The 24,062-nt window shown below is 34.6% G+C and overlaps 1 protein-coding gene across 19 annotated transcripts in view; it reads left to right on the top strand.

Moving 5' to 3' along the window:
• Positions 1-24,062, top strand: part of LOC134527213 (serine/threonine-protein kinase dyf-5) — a 407,519-nt gene that overhangs the window by 10,688 nt on the left and 372,769 nt on the right. For 17 of the 19 annotated variants that reach the window (XM_063359689.1, XM_063359690.1, XM_063359694.1 and 14 more), the window contains one exon: positions 10,546-10,681. The gene's annotated coding sequence lies outside the window, so the exon portion shown is untranslated. Of the gene's footprint in view, positions 1-8,380; positions 9,504-10,545; positions 10,682-24,062 lie in introns of those variants that run through there. The other 2 variants (XM_063359697.1, XM_063359702.1) reach the window with 2 other exon arrangements.

Raw genomic sequence — 24,062 nt, 5'->3', positions numbered from 1 at the left:
TTTAGGTTTTTAACTCACTAATATACATATAATAATACTACTAATAATAAAACTCAAAAGCTTTGATTTTTTTTAGTCCTTGCTACACACAAATTTCTGAAAATGCAGAATCATTTCAAAAACTTATTGTGAAGGGATAACTAAGATATATTTATAGAATCCATAATAACCATGTAGAATTTGTTTTATGGACAAATTTATCAGAACAGCACTTTTACCAATGCTTCTGTTGGAGTCACAGGAACGGGTTGAAAACAAACAGTGTCTATGCTCTGTGTAGCACTCCTTTGCAGTTATTGTATTTTTAGTACCTATACACTTTTTCATCAACTATGACCCTTCAACATACCTTGTATTGTCAATGTTAATAACTTTTGTTACCCCTGATTCACTTCAAAAGGAAAAAAGCATGCCAAAACATTAGAAATTGATTGCTTCAGCCTCAAAGCATTGGTAGTCACGTAGCTTCTGATTTAAATTTTCTTATATCAAAATTATTTTCACTTGCAAACATTAAGGAATATACAATACATAACAAACATAATTCATTTTCGGTCTCCTTACATGTGTAGAGCCTGCATATTATATTGGCTCATAATTCAAAATTCTGTAACTAGGCCATATTGATTTGGTAAATGATAATTAGCTACCTAAATACTAGTTTATACTGCACTATTAGAGACAGCTTGTTATAATCCCAAAAAAAAAAAAACTTAATCTGTAAAATGTGTTAAAATCTTACATGTATCACACAACCTCCCAAATAAAATTAAATTAGTGTATAGTTAATTACTTGGCACTTTCTTCACACAGTTTGATTTTTGTTTATGAACTTGGCTGCACTTGCAAAACACCTTGTTCTAAATTTTCAGTAAATGACTATCATAGTTAGTCATTGTCGCTGTGGAGTTGGTTTTCAACGAGCGTGTCCACAAAGCTTACTTGTTGCTGACGTGAGACCCTAACTAGGACATTAAATAAATATTTCTAAAATAGTTTATTTTGAGATGTAAAATATTTCTTCATTCATTAGCAAATAGGATAAACTTATAGAAATTCACCTTTTTACTAGTTACTGTCTTAAGTAAAAAATACACTATTAGATGGTCCTACTTGTTGATGAGTTCTTTGTGAAAAATTAAATAAGTTTTGTAAAATCTGAAAAAAAAAGTTAACAGTGTAGAATGTTTTGTTGCAGTTAGCATGAATATTTGTGTGGATTTTAAAATCAAAAGTAAATTGAATGAAATATATTTACCAATAAAATAGTAAAATTATGACCGTGTGTGATCAAAATTTATATTGAGTTAAATGAAAATAATTTGGTTTTTAGTGGCCCAAATTATTTTGTGTTTGTTTGATATCTCAAAACTGCTGCCAGAACTTGTTTTGATTATTATTGAATTCTACTAAGCCGTTACATTAATTGTTAATGTAACTTGAGATCGAATTTTTAAATTTATTTTTTACTCATAGTACGTAACATTAAAAATAACTTTTATGAAATTACATAAGTGGCTAATATTATTAATAGTAAAATACTTTAATCAAAATCACTTACTGTCCCCTCTAAACATCTCGTTGGTTGAAAATTTGTTACGTAGGCATGTATCACCATGGGAAGCATTCGTGTGACCTTCAATTAGTATTGTTCTTTTTGTTATGTTCATTCGGGCAGTCACGAGTGTCAGCTGTCAGTGGCGTTCTGAAGACCAAGATCAATTAACAAGTGTTGCTAGCCGCTGAGACATTTGGCTCAGTATATAATTAAAACAAATCTGAAAATTATGCTCTGGTAAATTTTAATTACTGGTACTCAAACTTAACCTTTGCAGACAGTGGCATATTGACTGCCTGCATTTCTCATTAAAAGTTGTCCTTTAAGGGGCCCGCCTACCTGGTCACACAGACGGTGCGCAGAGCTTCAGGAAAAACAACGCGATTTCATAACTACTCAAGATATCCGAGTGGGGTATGTTTACGAAAAGCATTTAAGAGTTCGCTGAGGCCCGAAAAGTACTTTTAATTTTAGATCATGTTTTTAAACTGTATTTCTAGAAGCGTTAAAATGGCTGAAACGCATGTTTTCAGAGTAATTTTTAGGTGTAAAACAAGTGGTACAGATTTTTGAAAGCACTTAAGGGGCTTGCATTACACCTTTATCTTCATTTCCCCGTAATATAAAAATACGGTCACCGCACAAATTTCACAGTTATCAATTGACGACGAGCAGACTGCGCGCCAGTTCAGAGCCTTGAGCTTAGAGGCGATACCGCGCTAGAAATACCATCGAGCGTCGCGCTTATCATCCCGCCTCACTAACACACATACACCCCTGACGAGGCGGGCCCCTTAATATCTGCTTTTAACAGAATGTTGCTGGCATGTATTTAGGTCTCTCTTATTGTGAAAGCCCATTCTTTACATCTCTTCGTTTAACCAACAGTTTTAGAAAACATTCCCAAGCAGAAAATTATTATTTAAAAAATAAATAAACCATTAAATTAATAGAAATGCTTCCAACGTTTAAATGCCTACTCGTGCATGTAATAGATATAATACTTATTAATTTATCTAGTGCATGTCCTCTCATGACATTGCTGCCACCTTCTGACACCCCGCATAGCAGTAGGTAGTCACACCGTCTGTCAACCCCTGATCACGACCACTCCACCTCAGCTTCTCCTGCAAAGCCAACTCCAAGTAAGGATGTACTTATAACCTTTTAAGTCTCCTCCTCATCTACTCGTACGTGACTTGTAATTTAACGTGTTAGTCTATGAGACCTTGTTGTTAGCCGTAAAACTAAACACTTATCGTACCCACTTACAGTCCTGTGAATATTACATTGTTCCTCTGTTATTCTTTTGGTTAAAAATCACTTTTTTTTTTTTTGTCCTACATTGATGTACACCGGTGTCCTTTTGCAACTCTTCCTCCAGCCTCTGCCTTGCCGTACATCACACATTAATCTAAGATGTTTACCACAGGATAAACAACTGGGGCTCAGTGGTACTTCCAATGTAATTGCTCTTTCTTCAGGTAATACATAAATAAATTTGAGTTACAAAAACAGATTGTAATGGCCCTACTTATGATGCCACTCATTGTATGGTTACTCTTACTCAGTATTGCTATAACAAAATATACACCTCTCTCCTTTATAATGTGTTAAAATAAAATCAAGAAATTGTTCTCTTTAATATATAAATAATATTGAAGAAAATATTTAGAATTATTGATAACCAGATTGCTCCTGTAAGAGAAGTGCTGGGTCAACTCAATCATCAACTCCTTTAAAAAATATTGCATAACATTTATGAAAGACACTGAACAAAGATAATGATTACTCCAATATCACAAATAAAAACCAAATTACATAGTGTACTATCTAGCGTGGCCAGTACGATGGGCACACTACACAAAAGTTTTGTCACACAAATATTAGGTGAGTTTAGAATTCAAATTTCATTAATATTTGGATATTTTCAAAATTTCTCAGGGTTTTCTAAACAAATAATCTGCCGGACTAGTTCCATTATATTTGGTGCAGCAGTTAAAGCTAACTCAGGACTTGTAGCTCAAATAGGTTTAAACTTTACATTAATTTAGTGCTTAGCCAGTTATCAGAGTGTATCAATTAATAAAAAAAATCAAAGGCATCCTTTGTATGTGCAATATTAGTGAACTACAATCGGGTCTACCTTAGCTGCTTCCGTATATGGACCAAATTATAATATTCAAACGAACACTTGAAACGCCGCCCGCCCAGACGGCAACCAATCACATGCTGTGATCCCGAAAGTCAAACAATACCATAGTTCATATTTTTACATAACATGAGGTTATATAAATGTCAAAATTTCTCTTTAATATATTAAAACATATTTAACAAGGTTTTGAAAACAAAATTAGCGTCCAAAAAATATGTTTTCACGATGTAAACAAAGCAAATTTTCTGTAAAGGTGTACATGCATATTACGGAAATGTAGGTACCCTTACATTAAATGTCACCCCATTTCCTCTAATTCCTCTTTCACCAACAATAGCTTCTTTTGTGCTGCCTTATAAAAAAATGCAATTAGTGTGCTTGTGTCCATGTGATTCGTCTTACCTACTTAAAAACCCCTGGTCATTCAGCTGACCTTCCACTTCAGTATCCTGGGCCTCTCTTCCTAAACTCCTAGCATGACTGATTCCCCTTTGTAATATGCACCAGGCCTCAATCCTTGTCAAGCCATACTGATTTCAATTTTACATTTTTTCTAGAGCTTGTTCCAGGCAAATACCCAAGTGGTTCTTTGTCATGCATCATGACAGATTACTTCCCCAGTGTCTCCAATGTGTTTTTTCGTTTCTTATAAAATTGTTGATACATTTAAAAAAATTTCCTGTCAATAATTTCTTCTCCTTGGTCTTTAGCCTCCATAGCCCAGTATATGGAGGATTGCTCAGCATCTTTACCCTCTTCTTTGATAAATTTCTGTAGTATATCCATTGAAGTGCCTATGAGTCCCTCATGCAGCATCTCTTGGCATCACTCGCCTTTGCTGGCCTATTCACATTTTACTTTGCACTTGTGTGTGCCTCAACCACCCAGCTGTCTTCCTCCAACATTTCCTTCATCTTCGTTGTGAGTTGCATTGTTCACTTCTTTTCCTGTGTCTCCAGGTGCTAGTATCATTTGGCCTTCTCTCCCATTCTTGCCCCTGACAGCAGTCTCTACCCTCCCTTCCCTGCTCCTTCCAACATCCTATACCCTCCCACTCCTGCCCCTTCCAGCAGCCTCTACCCTCCCATTTATGCCCCTTCCATTAACCACTACTCTCCCATTCCTGCCCCTTCCAGCAGCCTCTACCACCACTCTAAACTAACTGCTCATTTTGACTTCCTTGAGTAATATAGTTAAGCTAACACAGATCAGAAAACTTACCAACAATTTTGTGAAACTAAACTAACAATAATTTTACAAGCAACCTATTTTTTTTTGTATGTAAAGAAAATAGTTACCATTTATTTTAAAGTGTGTCAATGTATCCATCAGGGACCGGAAAGTTACTTTTAAAAATTAACTCAGTTACAGTTACAAATACCCCATTGGAAATGTGACCCTGTTACAACTACAAGTTACACTACTGAAAATAAACCAGTTACAGTTACAGTTCTGAGAAAAGTAACTGTAAGTTACTTTAACAGTTACTTTGTGAAAAACTAAAAATGTGATATGTAATATTGTTATAATTAAAAGCTAATAAAACATATTGTGATTAGTAAAGATATATGTTTATTTAAACTGAAAAATTTTAAATTAGGTCTTAAATTACATTGAGTAATTAGTTTACACTACAAAATAATGAAATGTTCGTTCGTTCGGATCATCTTATTGTTCGCAGCACCACACAACAAGCACTTCACAAATAAGGTTATTTTGATCACTCGACCGAACTTCGAAATAATTAGAATATGAAGGCCACGGCAACGAAAGTTCTGGACTGCTTTCTCGGCTTCTCGCTTCATTAGATTCTGTCATTGCTTTCGCGCATGTGCACAGGTAGGTTCATAGGGTAGGTTAATTAATTAAACAGAACAGCAGTAAACCCGCATGTCGCAAATATTAAATAAATGACAATCAAAATATGAGCGCAGGCTAGCCAACAGCAGTTTTACAAGTACAAGAAATACCATCGCAAATAATATGCTTGTCGGGATTTTCGTTCTGGGATTGAAAAAATCAACAAATCGTTCGTTCAATAAGAAATACATTTAAAAAATGTAACGCAAGAAGTAACGACAATTATCGTTACTTTAAGGCGGAAAAATGTAATTCAGTTACAGTTACAGTTACTGAAAACTTAATATATTGCGTTACCACGATCGTTACCATAAAAAGTAACTGTTACAAATAACGTCGTTACTAGTAGCGCGTTACTTCCAGTCCCTGGTATCCATTCAGGATTATTTTTAGTATTTATTTTAATCTTTTTGCTAACCCTGAATAAAACTTAATTTATATTTGTAGCTTTGCTATGTTTTTTTTTACTAATTCTGTCAAATAAAACTTATTTTATGAAATTATATTTTGCTGTATTATACATATTTAAGGGTTTTAATTTTCAATGAAAGTAGGATACTATTTATTATAAATTGATACTATAAACATATTTAAATGTAAAAATTTTTTTTAGTTAATTGATTTTATTACTGTACAATAAATTCATGTTTAGTGTTATTTGATATTTGATTATGAATATTATTCTTTGAAGGTTATACGTAAATAATTGCAAATAAATGAGTTTTTATGGAAATTCAATTATGCTTAATGAAAACATTACCATGACATTTTCATTTTTAAATTCAAACTGTGACATCAACCGATACACCATTTATGTGTAAATACTTAATTTTGATAAATATAAGTAAATTTCAGTAGGTAGTACCGCTGGTGAAAATTATTTGTTTTTGAATAAATCATAAAATCTTAATGAATGCATCAAGTTGTAGTTTAGGGTACCCGCCAGTAGGCCTAAAATAATTTGGCCTAAAATTAGGCTAAATATTTTTAGGCCATGTGACTTTATGCCAAACAATATTAGGTCAAATTACTTTAGGCCAAATATCTTTATGCCAAACGACTTTAGGCGAAATAATTTTAGGTCAAATGACTAGGCCAAACAAATTTATGTCAAATGGCTTTAGGCCAAATAATTTTATGTCAAATAAGTTTCCAAAAATTATTTTAGGTCAAATAATTTTTGGTCATTTGGTAGAAAGTAACTTTATTTCTGGTAAAAGGAAGTGCTTGCACATTTAGCTCTCTCTATCTCTATCGATCTACCACACTCTTCGAACATTCAACATGGCTAGAAAACTTAAAATAAGTTTAGCGGATTAAACACTGATGAACTTTTCGGTTCGCAAGTTTTTTGTTTGCTTGTTATTTACATATTGCTTCTTTGGCGGTTATTTTAATAAGCGAAATTAGTGAATGATTATTTTATTTTCTGGTTAATTCGTTTAATAAATACCCCGTCCCTGGAAAAGTCCAATAATGTGCACCACATGTCTTATGTGAGTGTCTTGTCATTCTGTCCTTATCACAATTGTGTGGTTTGAGTTGAGTGAACCAGAATAAATTAATAAATAACATGAGTAAGACTTGTTTAACTATATTTTACTTAGGTGATAGGTAAATTTCCCTAATAAAGAACTAACAGTATCAGTATCAGTATCAGTATCCAGTACCTAACTGAATACATAACACCAACTGTAAACATAACATCAATAAACAACACGGAAACTATCTTAAGTCACCATCTGGCGATCTCTGGTTTGGTCCAGCGGGTGATCCTGTCAAGTTTAGTAGCGTATCAACTAGATGGCGCTGGAGCACATCAACTTCTATCTTACACTGGCAGAACCATATCTACCGGGTTCTGCTAATTAGCTATAAAATGCTCCAATCAGGCTTTAAAGCAGAAAAATTTGATTGCCACACAAAAATGACTTGCTGCAAAAATTTTTTGTAGATATCAAAAACATTTTCCAATACAAAGTCAGTAATTGTAGCCAACTTTTTTCCAAGTGAGATGCACCAACTTGTAAAAAAAAACTTTCACTCATCCAGTATTTTTTTGTGTATTTCAATTTTTCGTCATACCGAGTGCATGCACTATTTGCTTAGCTCGACAAATTATTTAACAAGTAAATGGGAATCAGTTGTGACATGGAGAACAAACTGGCGCTACTTTCTAAGCGACACATAGGTTTCATCAGTTGCGGTTGTTAAAATACATGTTGCCATTATCAACTGTAGGGCACAGAAAATATATCTTGTTACTTTATGTCAGTAATCCAAATGTTCTGTTGTGCACACACTGTAACATCAATAATTGGAAGAATAAAAGACAACAGATAAGCATAATAAAAGTCTCGTCTAAATGACAGTTCAATAATTAACTGCAAACATTATGAGCTATAATTTAACCCAAAGCATCTCGAAAATAATTTCTTTTAGATTTATTGGAAATGTATTTTATTCACGCACTAGTAATTTCACATTAATTTGTGTTTTCTTGTAACCAAAACAATAATAATCTATGTAAACACAGTGTAGGATAGTACTTAAAAATAACAAAGAATTTGTGAAAAAAAAAAAGGGCCTTCCAAAGCTGACTCAACTGTTTGTTAAATAAATTGCTTTTTGTTTAATTTATTGTTTAGTATAATAAATTATAGTAGTTTACATATATTCTTTAATTCAAATCATAATGCTATGAGTCTGATTTATAAATGCTATTTTCCATCATCTCTACCAATATCCTATCACTTAAATTGTTTTTTTTTTTTTTTACAAACACAAAACAAGTTTTATATTAGTGAGCAAATTTGCAATTTACAGCTATAATAATCTTGTAAACTGCAAATGTGTGTGCATTTTAGAAATGTATGTATGTCTAAATAAAGGGTTGTAAATTATTGTTCTATAAACGCTACAGCTCAACATATAGCATAGCTGTAATTAACTAAAACATTCTACTATTTGCTAGAAGTACCTGTTAAAAGATCAGAGTTAATTATTCTAAAAACAGTTTTAGGCCAAATAACTTCAAGCCAAATTATTTATGCCAAACGACTTTAGAGGAAATAATTTAAGGTCAAATGACTTTAGGCCAAATACGTTTAGGTCAAACGTCTTTAGGTCAAATAAGTGTCACAAAATTATTTTAGGCCAAGCGACTTTATGTCAAACAATTTTAGGTCAAATGACTTTAGGCCAAATAACTTTATGCCAAACGAATTTAGGTAAAACTATTTTAGGTCAAATGACTTTAGGCCAAACAAATTTATGCCAAATGGTTTTAGGCCAAACATCTTTAGGCCTAATGACTAGGTAAAAAACGTTTAGGCCAAGTGAATGTTCTGAAACAGTTTTTGGCCAAATATTTTAGGCCAAACGATGCGCTCCCGTAGTTTATACATAACTGTAGTCTGTTCCTCTAATTGGACTGTTGTGTCGTTGCGTGATGTCTGAGTGCGTTAGAGTGAGAATGTGAGTGGTGGGTCTGTGCCATCTGCATCAATAACACGTGGTCACCATGGAGATGATGGTCTGGCCCCCGAATGCTTAATGAGCGTGCAGCAGGTGTCCTTGGACGCGCGCAGGTAATCAATAGTGGGATGTGGCAGGTGAGACGATGGAGGCCAGGTGGTCACTGGTAAACACGGGAGTGGCGTGTGACAAAGCGTGATCCATGCCGTGCTCGCTGGCCCATGTCTTGTGGAGGGAGTGTTTTCAGCCGTGTCGTCTCTCGCCCACAGCTCACCCTGTCAAGTAACATTGTGTCTGCTGGTTCTCCTGGATAGTTAATATCTAATGGAGCTAGTGATTTTGTAGGGCGCATATGTGCATATACCTTTGTAATGGTTTATTTATTAACAATGATACCTGAAACATAGTTTTACTTTGGCATGGTTGACTTTTTTTTTTAAATGTATTAAATATGTAAGTTGGTAACATTTACACGTACATTTGTAGTTGTATATTTGCATATTTTTTGTAAATTGCATCTGTTATTTTTTTCACATAAAAAACAGTAGCTACACTTAACAGGTAATGTTTATTTGATATGGATAGGAAAGAAAAATTCAGATATCATTATTATTCCATATTTTCCTGGGAGTTTACACTTAGTACAGTTTCATTTGGCCTTGTGTTTTGTTTGGTACCTAACTTATAAACTGTAGTAATTTTTTTGGTAAATTTTTTTTTTAGGTTAGCATGTACTCTCCAAACAGTAAATTCAAGTTATTTTTAACAGAGTTACTCTCCATGTTCCAAACCTTAATAGTGATTCTGTCCTAAAGAATAGCCATTTGTTTAGAATATTTAAGATACCTGATACCACTCTTCTTTCATTTTCTTAATGCTTCTAACCTAATAAATAGACATTAATGTTAGAAAATATAAGACAACTGATATCAAGCACCCCATGCTTTTTTTAAATTAAAATGAATTTTTTTGTTTATTATTTATTCTTCTTTTAAGCTTATTAAAAAATTACATTATACAGAGTTTGGAACAAATTACTTAAATTTAAAGATTATTGTTTTACTTTTTAAGTTCATATAACATAGAGGGCTTGTTTTTTTTTGTTTTTTAAAATATAATTTTTTTTAATTTTTGGTTTATATTTCATTGAATTTTTTTATGAATTCCTCAAAATGCACCACAGAATCAATTTGTGTCATCAGAAGCACGGTTATAAGTATATATTACATAGAGCATATGATACTCATAGACTGATTATTGTTATATGGAAAACAATATTACTCTATAATAATACTGAAAGTCAATATTATATGTATAAATTTTGTGATATGTTTCTCCAAAAGAGTGACCCAGTTACCAATATTTTTGAGAAAAAGATAATTTTGTTAAAAATGGCCAGGACCTATTCCCTGTGAGTGAGAAGGGGGTGGGGTTTGACCCACCAACATCCCACTTCGAAATACTCCTCGAAATGCACCACTAAATCTATTTTCAGAGTCCCGAAAATTGTGGAGGAAATTGTTTCCTCTCCCTCCAAGGACTCATCCAAGGGGGTCGGATGGTGCCTGAAGACTTCGGGCAGCACGTCATAATCAACTGACTTCAGTTTTCCTCAATTTTGAAAAATTGGGGTAAGTAACCATATTCCTGTTATGGAATATTATGTGGTGTATATATATATACTGTTGACAACAGCAATTTTTGCTTAATTTGTGTTTTTAGTCTTTTGGTTTTTTTGTAGTTTTCTTCTACAGACATACATGTGCTTAGCAATGGCGTATGTCCAAAAGCTTACATCAAGTTAAGTAACCACTCATGAAACAATCCAAATGTAAACGGAATCTATTTTTGAAATGTTCGAAATTTTGGGGGGGTTGACCTGGGAGGGGGATGAAGCAGGGCAGCCTACCCCCGGGAAATTTTGCCACTATGACCTGGCCTTATGGATACACAAAATGCGTGGTTATTGCCCGTAGCTCAAAAATTGTGGTTTTTTGCCCAAATGACCCTACCCCCTTATCTGTTCAGGTTGTAGTCATGAAATTATTGTATTGTCATCCAGATTGCAAAATTTCAAATCGATGTGACAATTAGAAGTAGGTTAAAATAAAATTTTAAGATTTGATTACCAGTAGCGGCCGGGAGACTATAGCCGACGGATGTGTGTGCGCGCGTGCTCCTCGTTTATCGTCGGTTATCTTGATCTGTTTTGGTTTGACATCGTCTGTTGGTGTCAAATATTAATTCTTCCATCTTAGATCAACCTGATTTCCGGGGATTTTACCCCATAATGAACCTCTCTCTTTAAAGTCAGTGCAGGTCGTCAACACGGAAGTGTTTAGATCGCCGACCAAGAAATCTGGTTCCAGTACTAGTGCAACTCAGGAACTACCCACGTTGGAGATAACCAAACCAAATAATGAAGCCAGATGCTCATAAACTCGATGATTTAATTAAAAAGGTTGAACTACTTTGCAATAAGGCTGATGTTCTTCAAAAATAAAATGCTCAACTTAAGTGTCTGCTTATCGACTCCCGCTCTGAAACGGCTGTGATTAAACAAGAACTTTTCTCAATAAAAGAAAGTTTGATTGTAATAAATAAAAGTGAGATATCTTATAGTTAGGCATTAATGAAGTCTTCGTGTGACAAAAAAACTGAACGTTTAGCAACACAGAGCGTCTCAGGTAATGGGCGTCCGTCCAGTGACCTACTTCCGACTCAGCGAGAAAAAAGTGATGTCACCATAAACAAGCACACCAACCAACATGCTGACTCTGATGGCTTCACCGTTGTGCAAAATGCACGAAAATCCAAAATGAATGTGAATACAGAATCCAAGTGTGAGCCGGAGAGAAAGAAAACACCGATGCAAGTGGGAATAAGGAATATTCCCACCCTTAAAACGGTCGCCAAGCCTGTTCCGAGAAGAACAAAAGCACTGTTTGTTATTCGTTTTGATCCTTCTGTTCATGCAAACGAGATAGTTGACTATATATAATTCCCACTACTTCACGGATCAATACTCAATCTACAGATGCGGTGTTTTGATATTAGTCAATAAATTTAAATTCACTTCTATTCAGCCTATTTTTAACCTGGACTACCCCGGAATTGAATCTGTTTGGTTAAAAGTTAAAATGACTCAGAATAAATCCTTTATAATTGGCAATATATATTTACCACCCCAAACATCTCCAAATATTTATTCATCTTATTTTGAGACTTTAGAAGATAAACTGGCTGCTTATCAAGATGAGTTAGTGCTACTTGGTGATTTTAATGTCCCAGGTGTTGATTGGACCAATAATCTAACTACCAACATCGTGCACACGCACATGAAGACTAATGCACAATATCTTATAAACTTTATATCTAGTCTTGGTCTATCTCAGTATAACACAATCCTAACATCTAAAAACCTCTTAGATCTCTGTTTTACAAACATCTCGCAATGTTCAGTATCTCATGCGGATGAAGCACTCGTTACTGAAGACCCATATCATCCTGCCTTAATTATAAAAATAATATCTGACAGCATTCCTTATGTGGTCAGTTCTACTAGAGTCTCTAGGTCCTATATAAATGGTGACTATATTGGTCTTTACAATGCTGTTAAAAACTATGATTGGTCAAATTTCTATGAATCTACTGATGTTAACTATCTTGTTGATCAATTAACTACTTGTATATGACTTGATGTAAGTTTTTGGACATACGCCATTGCTAAGAACTTTTTCTGTTGAAGAAAAACTAATAAATAAAATATACTTGTATATGTCACAATATTAATGAATTCATCACCGTGTTCATTAGCAAACCATCTAAATACCCTGTTTGGTTTAAAAAGACTTAATTCAAGCTTTAAAATCCAAGAAACATTTTCACTAACTTTACATAAGAAACAAAAATATGTACTATTATACTAAATTTTCATTCTTTCGAAAACAAACTAAATATCTTATCAAGCGTGATAAAATAAATTGGACCAGAACCACTAACAATAATATCAAGAACAACCTTAAGAAGTTTTGGTGCTATGTCAAATGATTAAAAAATGGTTATCATGAACAGCATTCGTTAAAAGTTAATGATGTCGTATCTAGTGATCCAGCGGTGTTGACTAATGTATTTGCTGAATACTTTTCAAGTGTTTATGTGTCCTCTAATGTCAATTACCAAGTTCCCACCTTAAATTCATTCCTTGATACAATATCTGTTCCCTCTGTGTCTGACAGCCTTGTGCTTTGGGGCATAAGGGCTCTAAAACCCTCAATGTCTATAGGACCCGACGGGATTCCTAATTTTATTCTGAAAGGCTGTTCACATTTATTAGTACCCCTATTAAAACATTTATTTAATACTAGTTTAAGAACCCAAGTTTTTCCTAATAAATGGAAAATTGCAAAAGTCATTCCAATTCATAAAAACGGAAGCAAATTAAATGTGGTTAACTATAGACCAATATCACTATTAAATAGTCTCTCTAAAATTTACGAAAAAATAGTTTTTAAAATCACTAATTTCCAACTAAAAAATTGTTTATCTAGTAATCAACATGGCTTTAGATCAGGAATGACCACAGCCACCAATCTAATTACTTTCCTTAATCCTATTTTTAATGAAGTCATTAGCAGGGGTCAGGTAGATGCCTGCTACTTTGATCTTGCTAAAGCTTTCGATACTGTAAACCATTCATTACTATTAGGCAAGTTACATAATTTCGGTCTTAGTGACAATTATGTTAATTGGTTTTCTAGCTACCTTAAAAATAAATTTTTTTTTGTATCTATCAAAAACTCCAATTCTTCAAATTTTATAGCTAGTTCTGGAGTTCCTCAAGGTGGTACCTTGTCTCCTTTACTTTTTAACATATTTATTGATGACATTACTCAAATTCTGAATTATTCTTCTGGCACTCTATTTGCAGATGATCTAAAAATAAGTAGAAAAATTTTCTCTTTTAATGACTGTTTATTATTACAATCTGACATTAATGAAATTAATAATTGGTGTAAAGCAAATCTTGTGACCCTCAACAAAAGCAAAACAAAAATAATATCCTTTACTAGAAAATACCTTCCTATCAATATTATTATAAACTAGGCAACACCTTAATTCAGAAATCCTCTTCTCTTAAAGATTTAGGCATCATTCTAGATTCTAAATTGTTCTTTCACCAACATGTTGAACATTTAATTTCTAGTTCCCGAAGAACTTTAGATTTAATTAAATTTGCCACATGTTATGCTACAAAAACTGATTCTATCCTCTCTCTTTATTTAGCATTAATTAGGTCAAAACTAGAATACTGCTCAGTAATTTGGAACAACATCAATATGTGCGATAATATGAAAATCGAAAACATACAGAATAAATTAATAAATATTATTAATCAAAAACATCTTCCTCTACCCAATCTGATATCTCTCTCAAGTCGAAGAGAATTACTTGACTCTATTTTCATTAAAAACTGTTATACTAACAAATTGAACTATAAATATATACTTGACAACACCGGTTTAAGAGTACCTCCTTTTAATAGTCGTTTAACTTCCACTTTATGTACAGTTAACATTAATAATGATCTTATCTTTAGGCTAATAACCAACTTTAATAAATTTGATAAAGACTTTAATTATTTTCCTTAGTTCTTAATGATCATGTGTGTTTTAGTTCTGTGGTGTCTAAATTGTAACATTTGAATTTTGTTATATTGTTTTTGTTATGTGTCTTGTTTTTATATTGTATTATATTGTATTGTTTTGTGTTTTTCATTTATGTTTATTATTGTGAGTGTATTTGTGTCTAATTGTGTGCCTATTATTAAAGGCTTTGTCCTGTTAGTTGGCATGTTACAGTTACAAATAAATAAATAAAATAAATAAATAAATAGTTACAACTTAGTTATATTATTTGTAATTCCTCGAATTGCACTACAAATACAATTTTCAGAGCCCCCCTCCCCCCTAGGAGACCCGATGGTGCTTGAAGCCCCAGAATCATGTCAAAATTAACTTACTTTAATTGTCTGACTTGCAAAATATTGGGCGATAATGACCTATTCCCAATTGGGGGGAGGGAAGGTTGAGGACCCCAAATTTTTGAAAATTGGGGTTTTGGGCCCCTCCTCTCCACTTTTCCCCTTTGCCTTGAAGTGGGCAGTTGACTTTGGGCAAATTTCCTACCATGCCCTGGACTCATGGATATACAAAAAGCATGGTTATTGTCCATATCATGAAAGTAGTGGTTTTTTGCCTGTATGCCCCTTATTTCCCCCCCTCCCCTCTTCACTCTCTTTAGGTCAAAGTCAATGAAATTATTGTATTGTCATCAGGATTACATATACTAGCAAAGTTTCAAATTAATATGACATAGAAATAGGTTAAAATCAACTTACAAGATATGATTATATAGTTACTAGTAAAGCTAATAAAAGCAAGTTAAAAAAAAAGTACTTTTTTTAATAGATATACTATAAAATCCATTATAATTTATTGTAAAATTCCTAAACTTGATCTGAATCTTTTGGCTTCAACAATTTTTGATAAAATAAACTATTACCGTAAAAACAAATATAACTATATAACTTCCTTAGTATCAAATTCATCATTATTTATTAATAACCATCTTAATATTAATGGGACAATGAACAAAAGAGCATTCTCAGATTTTCCTCTGTGCATCCACAGACTTCCCCTAACACGATGGGAAAGGAGGGGTGGCAAACCAACCCGTCACGCCTGAGCCCGTCTTACATGAACACCAACGGCGTACTTACGCATTTCATTTCATCATTTGACCACAGTGACAACTAAATTGCGATTGAGAATTTTTAAATTAGTTTTCCAGATTGAAGTCTATGTCCCTCATGGCATAGCATTATTGTTATTGTTTTTCCCATTTTGATGTTTAGTTTTATGATGGTGTTTTGATTGAAGATTCATCTTTTAAATCACAAACATTTAGAACTTTATATATATAAATTTAAAGGCTCATTCAAATGCATGGCTAAAAAAACTTAGATTCACAGAGTCTGATTTATTGCGTAGGAAGTTAAAAAAATTATATTTGCGCAAAGATTATACCGAAGTGGTTTAGAATCCATTTAAAATGTAAGTACTGCTTCAAAACATTGAAACAGGCATAGAAAATAACCATTTCATAGACAAGGAAAAAAAGCTAGCCCACAATTAACATACTCACCTATTCCGAATTACAAAGACTGCTTTCCTCACTGTCTGTATCGCTTGCAGTGTCCGTCTCACTTGAACATCCGACATTTATTATTATTTTATCAATTTCAATGTCAATTCTCCTGTCACTGTTAACATAGTCCACTTCAATATTTTTCACATGCTTGCAACACTCTTTCCATTTGTCCACAGAATAGCTGCTGAACAATTCCTCACACAATTTTCTTTTATCATCTAGTGATGATGAGATTCCTTCCCCGAATTTTGTTTTTGATGTCTGCCCATACCAGCTCAATCGGATTCAAATCAGCATGGTATGGAGGCAGGCGAATGACATCATGGCCACATTCCGTGATTAATGCATCTATTTTAAATTGTTTCTTTACTGGCGTATATTTTACTAAAGGAAGAAGACTCGCTTTGGTCATTGTTAAAGAGAATGAAATATTTTTTTTGCTAGCCAGTTTTGGATGTCTTGTTTTAAGGATGATGCTTTAGGTTTTTTGTTTAGCTGTGCATTATGATAACTGGCGTTGTCCAGAACTACAACACATTTTTCAGGTAAATTTGGCAGTAAGTTACTTTTCACCCACATTGAAAAGTTTTCAAAATTCATATCATCGTGGTAGTCTCCAGATTTTTGTTCTGACTTAAAAATAAGTGAAGCATTCGGAATAAAGCCTTCTTCTCCACCCGTATGAACAATAATTAATCTTGGACCTTTCCCAATGGATTCTGTGATGCCTATTTCCGTATTTGACTGCCAAGAACTTACGCTGTGTGTAGCATGAACATAAGTTTCGTCAACATAAACTATGGTTCTGCCAGCCTCACGTAACTCACGCATTTGTTCAAGATAGCGCCCTCTCCAAGCAGCTATTTCTGGCTTTTCAATCAAAATCTTTCTCTTCAATTGACACTTTCTCCAGCGAAACCCTAACCTATTCAACAACTTTCGCAAGTATTCCCTGCTACAATTCAAAACGTTGTCTTCTTGCAAAGCCTTAGTCAACTTATTTAATGTTGGAACCGATTTCCTTACTGTATAAAATTCGTGAATTTTTCTCCGCACGGCACCACATGTAAAATCGTCTACTTCGATTATTTTCCTATGCTCTGTTTTCTTACCCGTCGGTGTCGAAAAAGCTAAACTGGTTTTGCTCTGTAATTTCGCCTTACCTTCTGCTAGAATTCGTCTAACTGTTGATACTGAGACACCTGCTGCAGTACTTGTTGTTTCAGCGACATTGTACGTCAATTTATACAACTGTTTTTGTTTACTGAGATGTGTTGCAATATTGTAAACAATCTCACGAGCTTGTCCATGCACTGGCGTGCCAGATTTAATATGTGATTTAAATCCTGACGTAGAAGCCATTACGTAGGTTGGTTCGTGTAATACGAACTGCGAGACAGCCGAGCGCGAAAGTGTTATCAGCCAGACAGCGGCTCCATTACTAACTCCCTCCACTTCCTGATGCGCTCATCATGTGACCGTCTGCTGGCAGTGAGATCTGCGCAGGTTCTTTTTCTTGTTGTCGCACTATACCTTAAACCTTTGTCCACAAAATTTTTATACAGACATGTATTAGTGCAAGGAATGAAAAATAGTGTTTTGTTGACAAAAATAATTGCATAACTACGTTAGTAGGCATAATATGATTTTTGTTAAGACATTCAATGCTGGATGCATTAAGTTAAAACATATTGGTGAACATATAGGTTGTTATGTACATTAAGTTGTTAAAATGTTCCAGGAGTTTATAGAAGTCTCCAAAACATTTCCAGAAGAAAAAATAGGTACTTTGAAATCTACCTACGCTTGTAAGCTGTGCCGAAAGCGATTTTTTTTTGTTTTAAATAGTTTCAGCAATGATTGCATTAGTCTCATTGACCCAGCAGTAGAGGTGCACCGACTTCATTCCTGCTGCTGTCAACTCGTGCAGTAATTCTTTATTTAGAAATGAAACATACATGATTTATCTTTTGTCACCAAGGTCATTAGAAACTGACATAACAGGGAAAATTGGGGAAGTTATCAAGATTGATGGATTAGGTTTTTACCTTTGAAAATGTCGGTGAAGTGAGCACAGTGCTGGTTGCTTCAGGAGAGATGAAGCTCCACTGAGCACTGGCTGTCAACTCCTCCCTTCATGAGCTGTAAGCCACACAGTCTGCCAGCGTATACCACTGCCACATCCTGACTCATCGTACGTTACTGAGCAAAGCAGTCTGTCTTGCTCTGCCTAACACGCCACCCTCCTTGGCTGCTAGTGTGCTGTGTACTATATTCTTAAAACAGGATAAAGCAATGTTTCTTTCAAAATGAGTTGAACTTCTTAATTCAACATTAAAATACATATTCTTCTTAGTTTTATTGAATATTGATTTTATAGACATAAGATTCAATTTTGATTCCTAGACATAAAATGTCAAAGATATCAAAATACTACATTATTTATAGTGTGTTGTTTTCCTCCGCAGTTTAACCACAAGGTTTCTTAAAATTTTAAGCACAGAACTGAATGGCATTACCCTTACATTAACAGAAAAATTCATAAATAAAACTTATTTGTGACACATAATAAATCAAAGATAAGTAAACAAATTCTTTGTGTTATATTTTAGCACCAGCCTTCTGTCTTATTTAAATTTATAAAATTTGTTACATATAAACAATATACACACTACTCTCTGGAGGTATGTTAGGTAAAGGAAATTACATTAAAATATATTAAGTTAAAGCATGAAATTGTTCAGTATAAGATCACTATACACAATGATTCTGAATTTGACAGACAAATTTCAGCTGCAAGTTCATCCTGTCAAAATAAGTTGGTAACATTGTAACATAGCATAATTCCTTCCTCCTGCTACTAATAATAATAATAATTGAAATTTGAATATGTTATGTCATTGATTTCCTAATGTTTTATAATTATTTTGTATTCATGTTTCTTCTATTATGTTTAGGCATTTAATTCATCTTGCTTGTGCTTTAATATTATTATTATTTAGGGTTATGTTTTACATAAAGCTGAATATAGTGTTTTATTATTATTTTTCACTCTAATTTGTTTGGTCAGTTAAAATTAGTATGTCTAGTAATTAAATTTTTGCAATTTTAAAGCAGCCTCTGGGCAGTAAGACTGTAACATTCTAGAACATTCTAGAAGGTTTTTTAAAAAAAGGAAGACTTGGGCACTACACACTGTCACCAGTAAGTTATTATCACGCCTCAAATTAGTGGGAAAACCCAGCGCATGGGCGCACGACTGCACGACAATGAACTAGAACTTTCTCAAGGTGCTACCTCGCCAACCGATCAGAGCGAGCCTTGAGGTGGTGTGATGTGTCTTTCCAGACTTTGAGGAAAATGTTTTTCAGTATTTCTCCTTATATAGTCATGTATCTCTTTCTGTATTGTGATTGGTCAGTTGACACGGGTTTGCCTCCCCCTTTTTTTCACCTTTGTAAGGGAAGACAACTTCGTTGTTCAGTTAGTTGTCGCTCGATTGTTGCCATATGCGATCACGTCGTCGGCAGCTCGCCATTAAACAATGTAAAAGTTGTGAATAACTAATTTCATGCCTGATGGTCAGGGCCAGGGCAAAGTTAACTTTTTTTTTAAAATTGGTTTTCGGATGATTAGCTATAAATTTGATCCCAGTCTTCGGTATCGGCCCATGGTGAACATCACCCTCCTGGAATATTTTCCGCGGGGTATTGGTACCGTTGTTAAAAGTAAAACAAAGGGATTTTAATTTTTTTTTAATGGAGCGATGAGCTACATTGATTTTTTCGAATATCATCTGGACTTGTTATATAATTTGTGATCTGCTTTTGTTGCTTACGAAGTAATAATAAAAAAAAGACCGTTAAAAAAAAACTATTTTTTTTTTAAATGCAACTAAATAAAAACTTTTATCCTAAGTGAATAATTCGTCTTTAATGTTGGCAACAAAACAAACTTAAAAACAAAACTTAAAAATCATAGTATGTTTATATATATATATATGTATGTATATGTATATATGTGTGTATATATATATATATATATATATATATATATATATATATATATATATATATATATATATATATATCAAACACAAGGTCTAAAGTGTTTTCCAAGACTTTGAAGTTGCAACTGAACCAGTTGTTTATTGAAAATAATAAAGAAACTATGTATTTGAAACACCAAACATCTGGGTAATATATAATTGCCCAAAGTACTACAAACACTGCAAATATTGTTGCTGAAGTAAAATTTAGGTAACACCCTTATTTCCCATTAAAGGTTTGTGATGCAGAGGAATAATGTGATATTATTAATCTGCATGTTAAAAGTAATGAGAAAGGTCACCTATACCCCACCATTTCCTCAAAAAACTTATATATAGGTCTAATTTAGAATGAAATACTTTGATCCCTGGCAGATATATAACACTCACAACACACTGTTTGAAACATTCCCTAAAATCAGGGGTAACTGATTGTTAAATGAGGAGTATACACATGAAGGTATTTCAAAGATACCATTGAATTAAAAATTAAACCAAAACAACTCCAGAGGTAACTTAAAGCATGTAAATGTTAATGCTGAATAAATCATACAGGGGAATTTTTTTTTCTTAAAACAGAAAGAACTTGTTAATTAAAGGATATTTTGCTTTTGGTACCACAGTTCAAAAAATTTAGCATATAAAGTGTGATGAATGCATTCCAATTCTGGAAGTCACCATGCCCCAGAACCGCTAGAACCCATACGTGTACCATAGTAGTGAAGCACTTAGGGTTGTGTTTATGTTGATGAAAGTGCAGGCAGTTGTTCAGCGTGCTGCCCGACTTCCATATTTAAAATGCTATCTTCAGATTTTAATTGCTAAATTTGTGAACTATAGAACCGAAGGTTAAACAACCTTTAACTAACCAGTTATATTTTGTGACAAAATATTTCTTCACATCCACCACATTTTTTTTCTTTTCTAGTGTTTGATGACGTGTATGGTTTGTTCAGCAATTACGTTTATGTGCTTTAAGTTATGTCTGCAGTTGTTTTAGTTAAATTATTTGTTCAATATTTTCTTTGAAATACCTTCATTTGCATATATACAGCGCTTAACAATCAGTGTCCCTGATTTTAGGAGCTGTTTAAACTGAGTGTTGTGAGTATTGCATATCTACCAGGCATCAAAGTATTTCGTTCTAAATTTTATATAAGTATTTTGAGAAAAGGGTGGGGTATAGGGTAGTACAACAAGGTAATCTTTTTCTTTACAAGGGTGTTATCCTAAATTATTTCCATTTGTTTAATTAGACATTACGCAGATGTGTGGCGTTTCATCATAAACAGTTTATTATTTGCAACAAACTACCAATTCACCTGCAACTTCAAAGATGTAAATCAGTTTAGGAAGAACTTTAAGCCATATATAGTATATAAATTTTCAACATATTTTTATGTAATGAACCTGCAGCTAAAGTTTGTTGGTCAAATTGTAACGAACGCTGGGCTGCAGGTAAACACTCAAAAATGAATAATTAAATTAAGGCCTTGGAAGCGTCAGCCCAGAAAACAAAACAACAACAACAATAATCACAGAGGTGCCCAGACGTCGTACAAAAGAATTTTATTTATAACCTCCTATCAACTCTAGGAGGCTATGTGGATCGGGATGAGTAATAATGAAATAACAAGACTGGTGGTTTGATTTATATAACTGCCCTTTTACTAAAATAATTTACTTAGGTTTTTTTGTATGTTTTAATTACACATGTATTAAAATATATTAATCACAAAAAGGAGGGAGCCCCGGGGCAACAAAATACATATAAAAGTAAAACAATAATTCATCTTGAACTTAACACTGGTTTTAAGTGAGCTCGCAGGCTCAAAAGAAAGAAACAATTACATTGCTTTTCAAATGAAATTTAATTATATCCTGTGTCCTGGCACCGGAGGTTTCGGCAGATTAAAGTCCAGAAGAAATCATTTTGTGTTAACTTGGAGATAAACTTGGAGATGAACTTGGAGATAAACTTGGAGATAAACTTGGAGATAAACTTGGAGATAAACTTGTAGATAAACTTGTAGATAAACTTGGAGTTAAACTTGGAGTTAAACTTGGAGATAAATTTGGAGATAACTTGCAGCTAATTTTGGAGATAACTTGGAGCTAAACTTCGAAGCTGAACTTGGAGCTAATTTTGGAGATAAACTTGGAGCTAAACTTCAAAGCTGAACTTGGAGCTAATTTTTGAGATAACTTGCAGCTAATTTTGGAGATAACTTGCAGCTAATTTTGTACCCCGCCTGCAACCATAGTCCCAAATTACTTAGACTGGTTAACAGGTGGCTAAGCCTGGGCAAGACTATGCCCAGGGAAAGGCAAAAAAAAGGGGGGGAGAGGGGAGGTATGACGACCACTTACCCAAAACAGCGGGGTGAAGTCATGTAGTCTGGCTGCAGGAGCAGAGAAGGCAGCTCGCAGCACGGAAGTTCGCGGTAGTCATGTTGAGAGATAATGAAATAATTTAGATTAGCAAAAAACTATTGCGGGCAGCAAAATTTAAAAATTAGAAGATTGAAGCCTCTATGCCTTGACGTTGGCGACTACATGACGTAGTGTCGAGTCTTGGACGAACACAGAGATTGAATCTCGCTAATCGCGACGCGTGGTCCGCACAGATCAGATGCTGCCCGCCGAATCTCCGAAAATGGCGTCGGGGCGCCTAATTAAAGGAAGCAACTGCCCCCAGCCAAAGAAGGGGGGGGGGGGGGGTGGTGATTGCCCGAAGGTGTCCGGAGATGCCCGAAGGGGCGAAGCAGACTGCAAAATGTTCGCCGCGCTCTCACGTGAGTCGCAGGCGAACTAAGATCGCAATCACACTGCGACTGCTGCCAAGGTCGATTATGACAAGCTGTCTCTTATGGGAGAGATGAGTAGTGCGCTCTGGCGGCCAAGATGAGAACCTGCCTGGAGGGTCACAGAAATGTCCGCTAGAGTGCAGTGGACGCGCTCGCGACCAGCGCTCAGAGCAAGGTTAGGGATTTTTCCCGCCGCTAGACTTCGCTGAGGGCTCTGTTTGACAAGGGCGAATGTCCTTGAAGAGACAATGTCCCCGCCTGGGTTCACTGGGGGTCGATGCTCCGTGTTGAAGTTCCCGTGAAGCCAGAGGTGGGCGATGAGGGGAGGGGGGTTTAAATTTGCTAAATCGCCTGGGAAAGGCGTCATGTGGACCGTCCCGAGGCGTCGCCAGGGGGCTGTAACCTAGTCCAGTACGTGCTGGCAAAACCATTACCTATGCTTGCCTCCGAGAAATGAAAGTTGCTAGCAGTGGGCTTGGGGTAGCGTTCGCCAGCACGAAAAGTCATTCTGTTACATGGAGAAAACGTGACGCGAACCGCGGCCGAGATGCAGCGATAGCCAATCGTCAGCAACCAGTATCTAAAAGAAGCCTGCGAACAAGCGCAGGTGCACTGGGTTGCACAAGATTACGTTGGAGTGTACAGTAATGGAAACAAAATTAAATGAAACTTAAAAATGCAAATTTATTATTTGTTTTCCTTCTTTAAAAATTAAAAATTAAATTTAAATTCTTACATTTGTGCCTGAAAGTAGCACTGAAACGGCACAAAATTCAGATTCGTCTTTTACATTAAATGTGGAACTATCCGTGCGATGTGTCACATAGTTAGGTTTGCAGGTGTGTTAAAATATAGCTTTTCTAATTGTGCTATGAAGGCATTCTGCATTGGGAATGCAATATTCCATCTCATGGATCACTAATACATTTCTGTCCAAGAACGCAA

Source organism: Bacillus rossius, chromosome 1 (assembly GCF_032445375.1).
Source record: "Bacillus rossius redtenbacheri isolate Brsri chromosome 1, Brsri_v3, whole genome shotgun sequence".
NCBI classification, from domain to species: domain Eukaryota; kingdom Metazoa; phylum Arthropoda; class Insecta; order Phasmatodea; family Bacillidae; genus Bacillus; species Bacillus rossius.
Note: the sequence above shows the minus strand (reverse complement) of the source record. Positions and strands in the feature narration are given on the sequence as shown.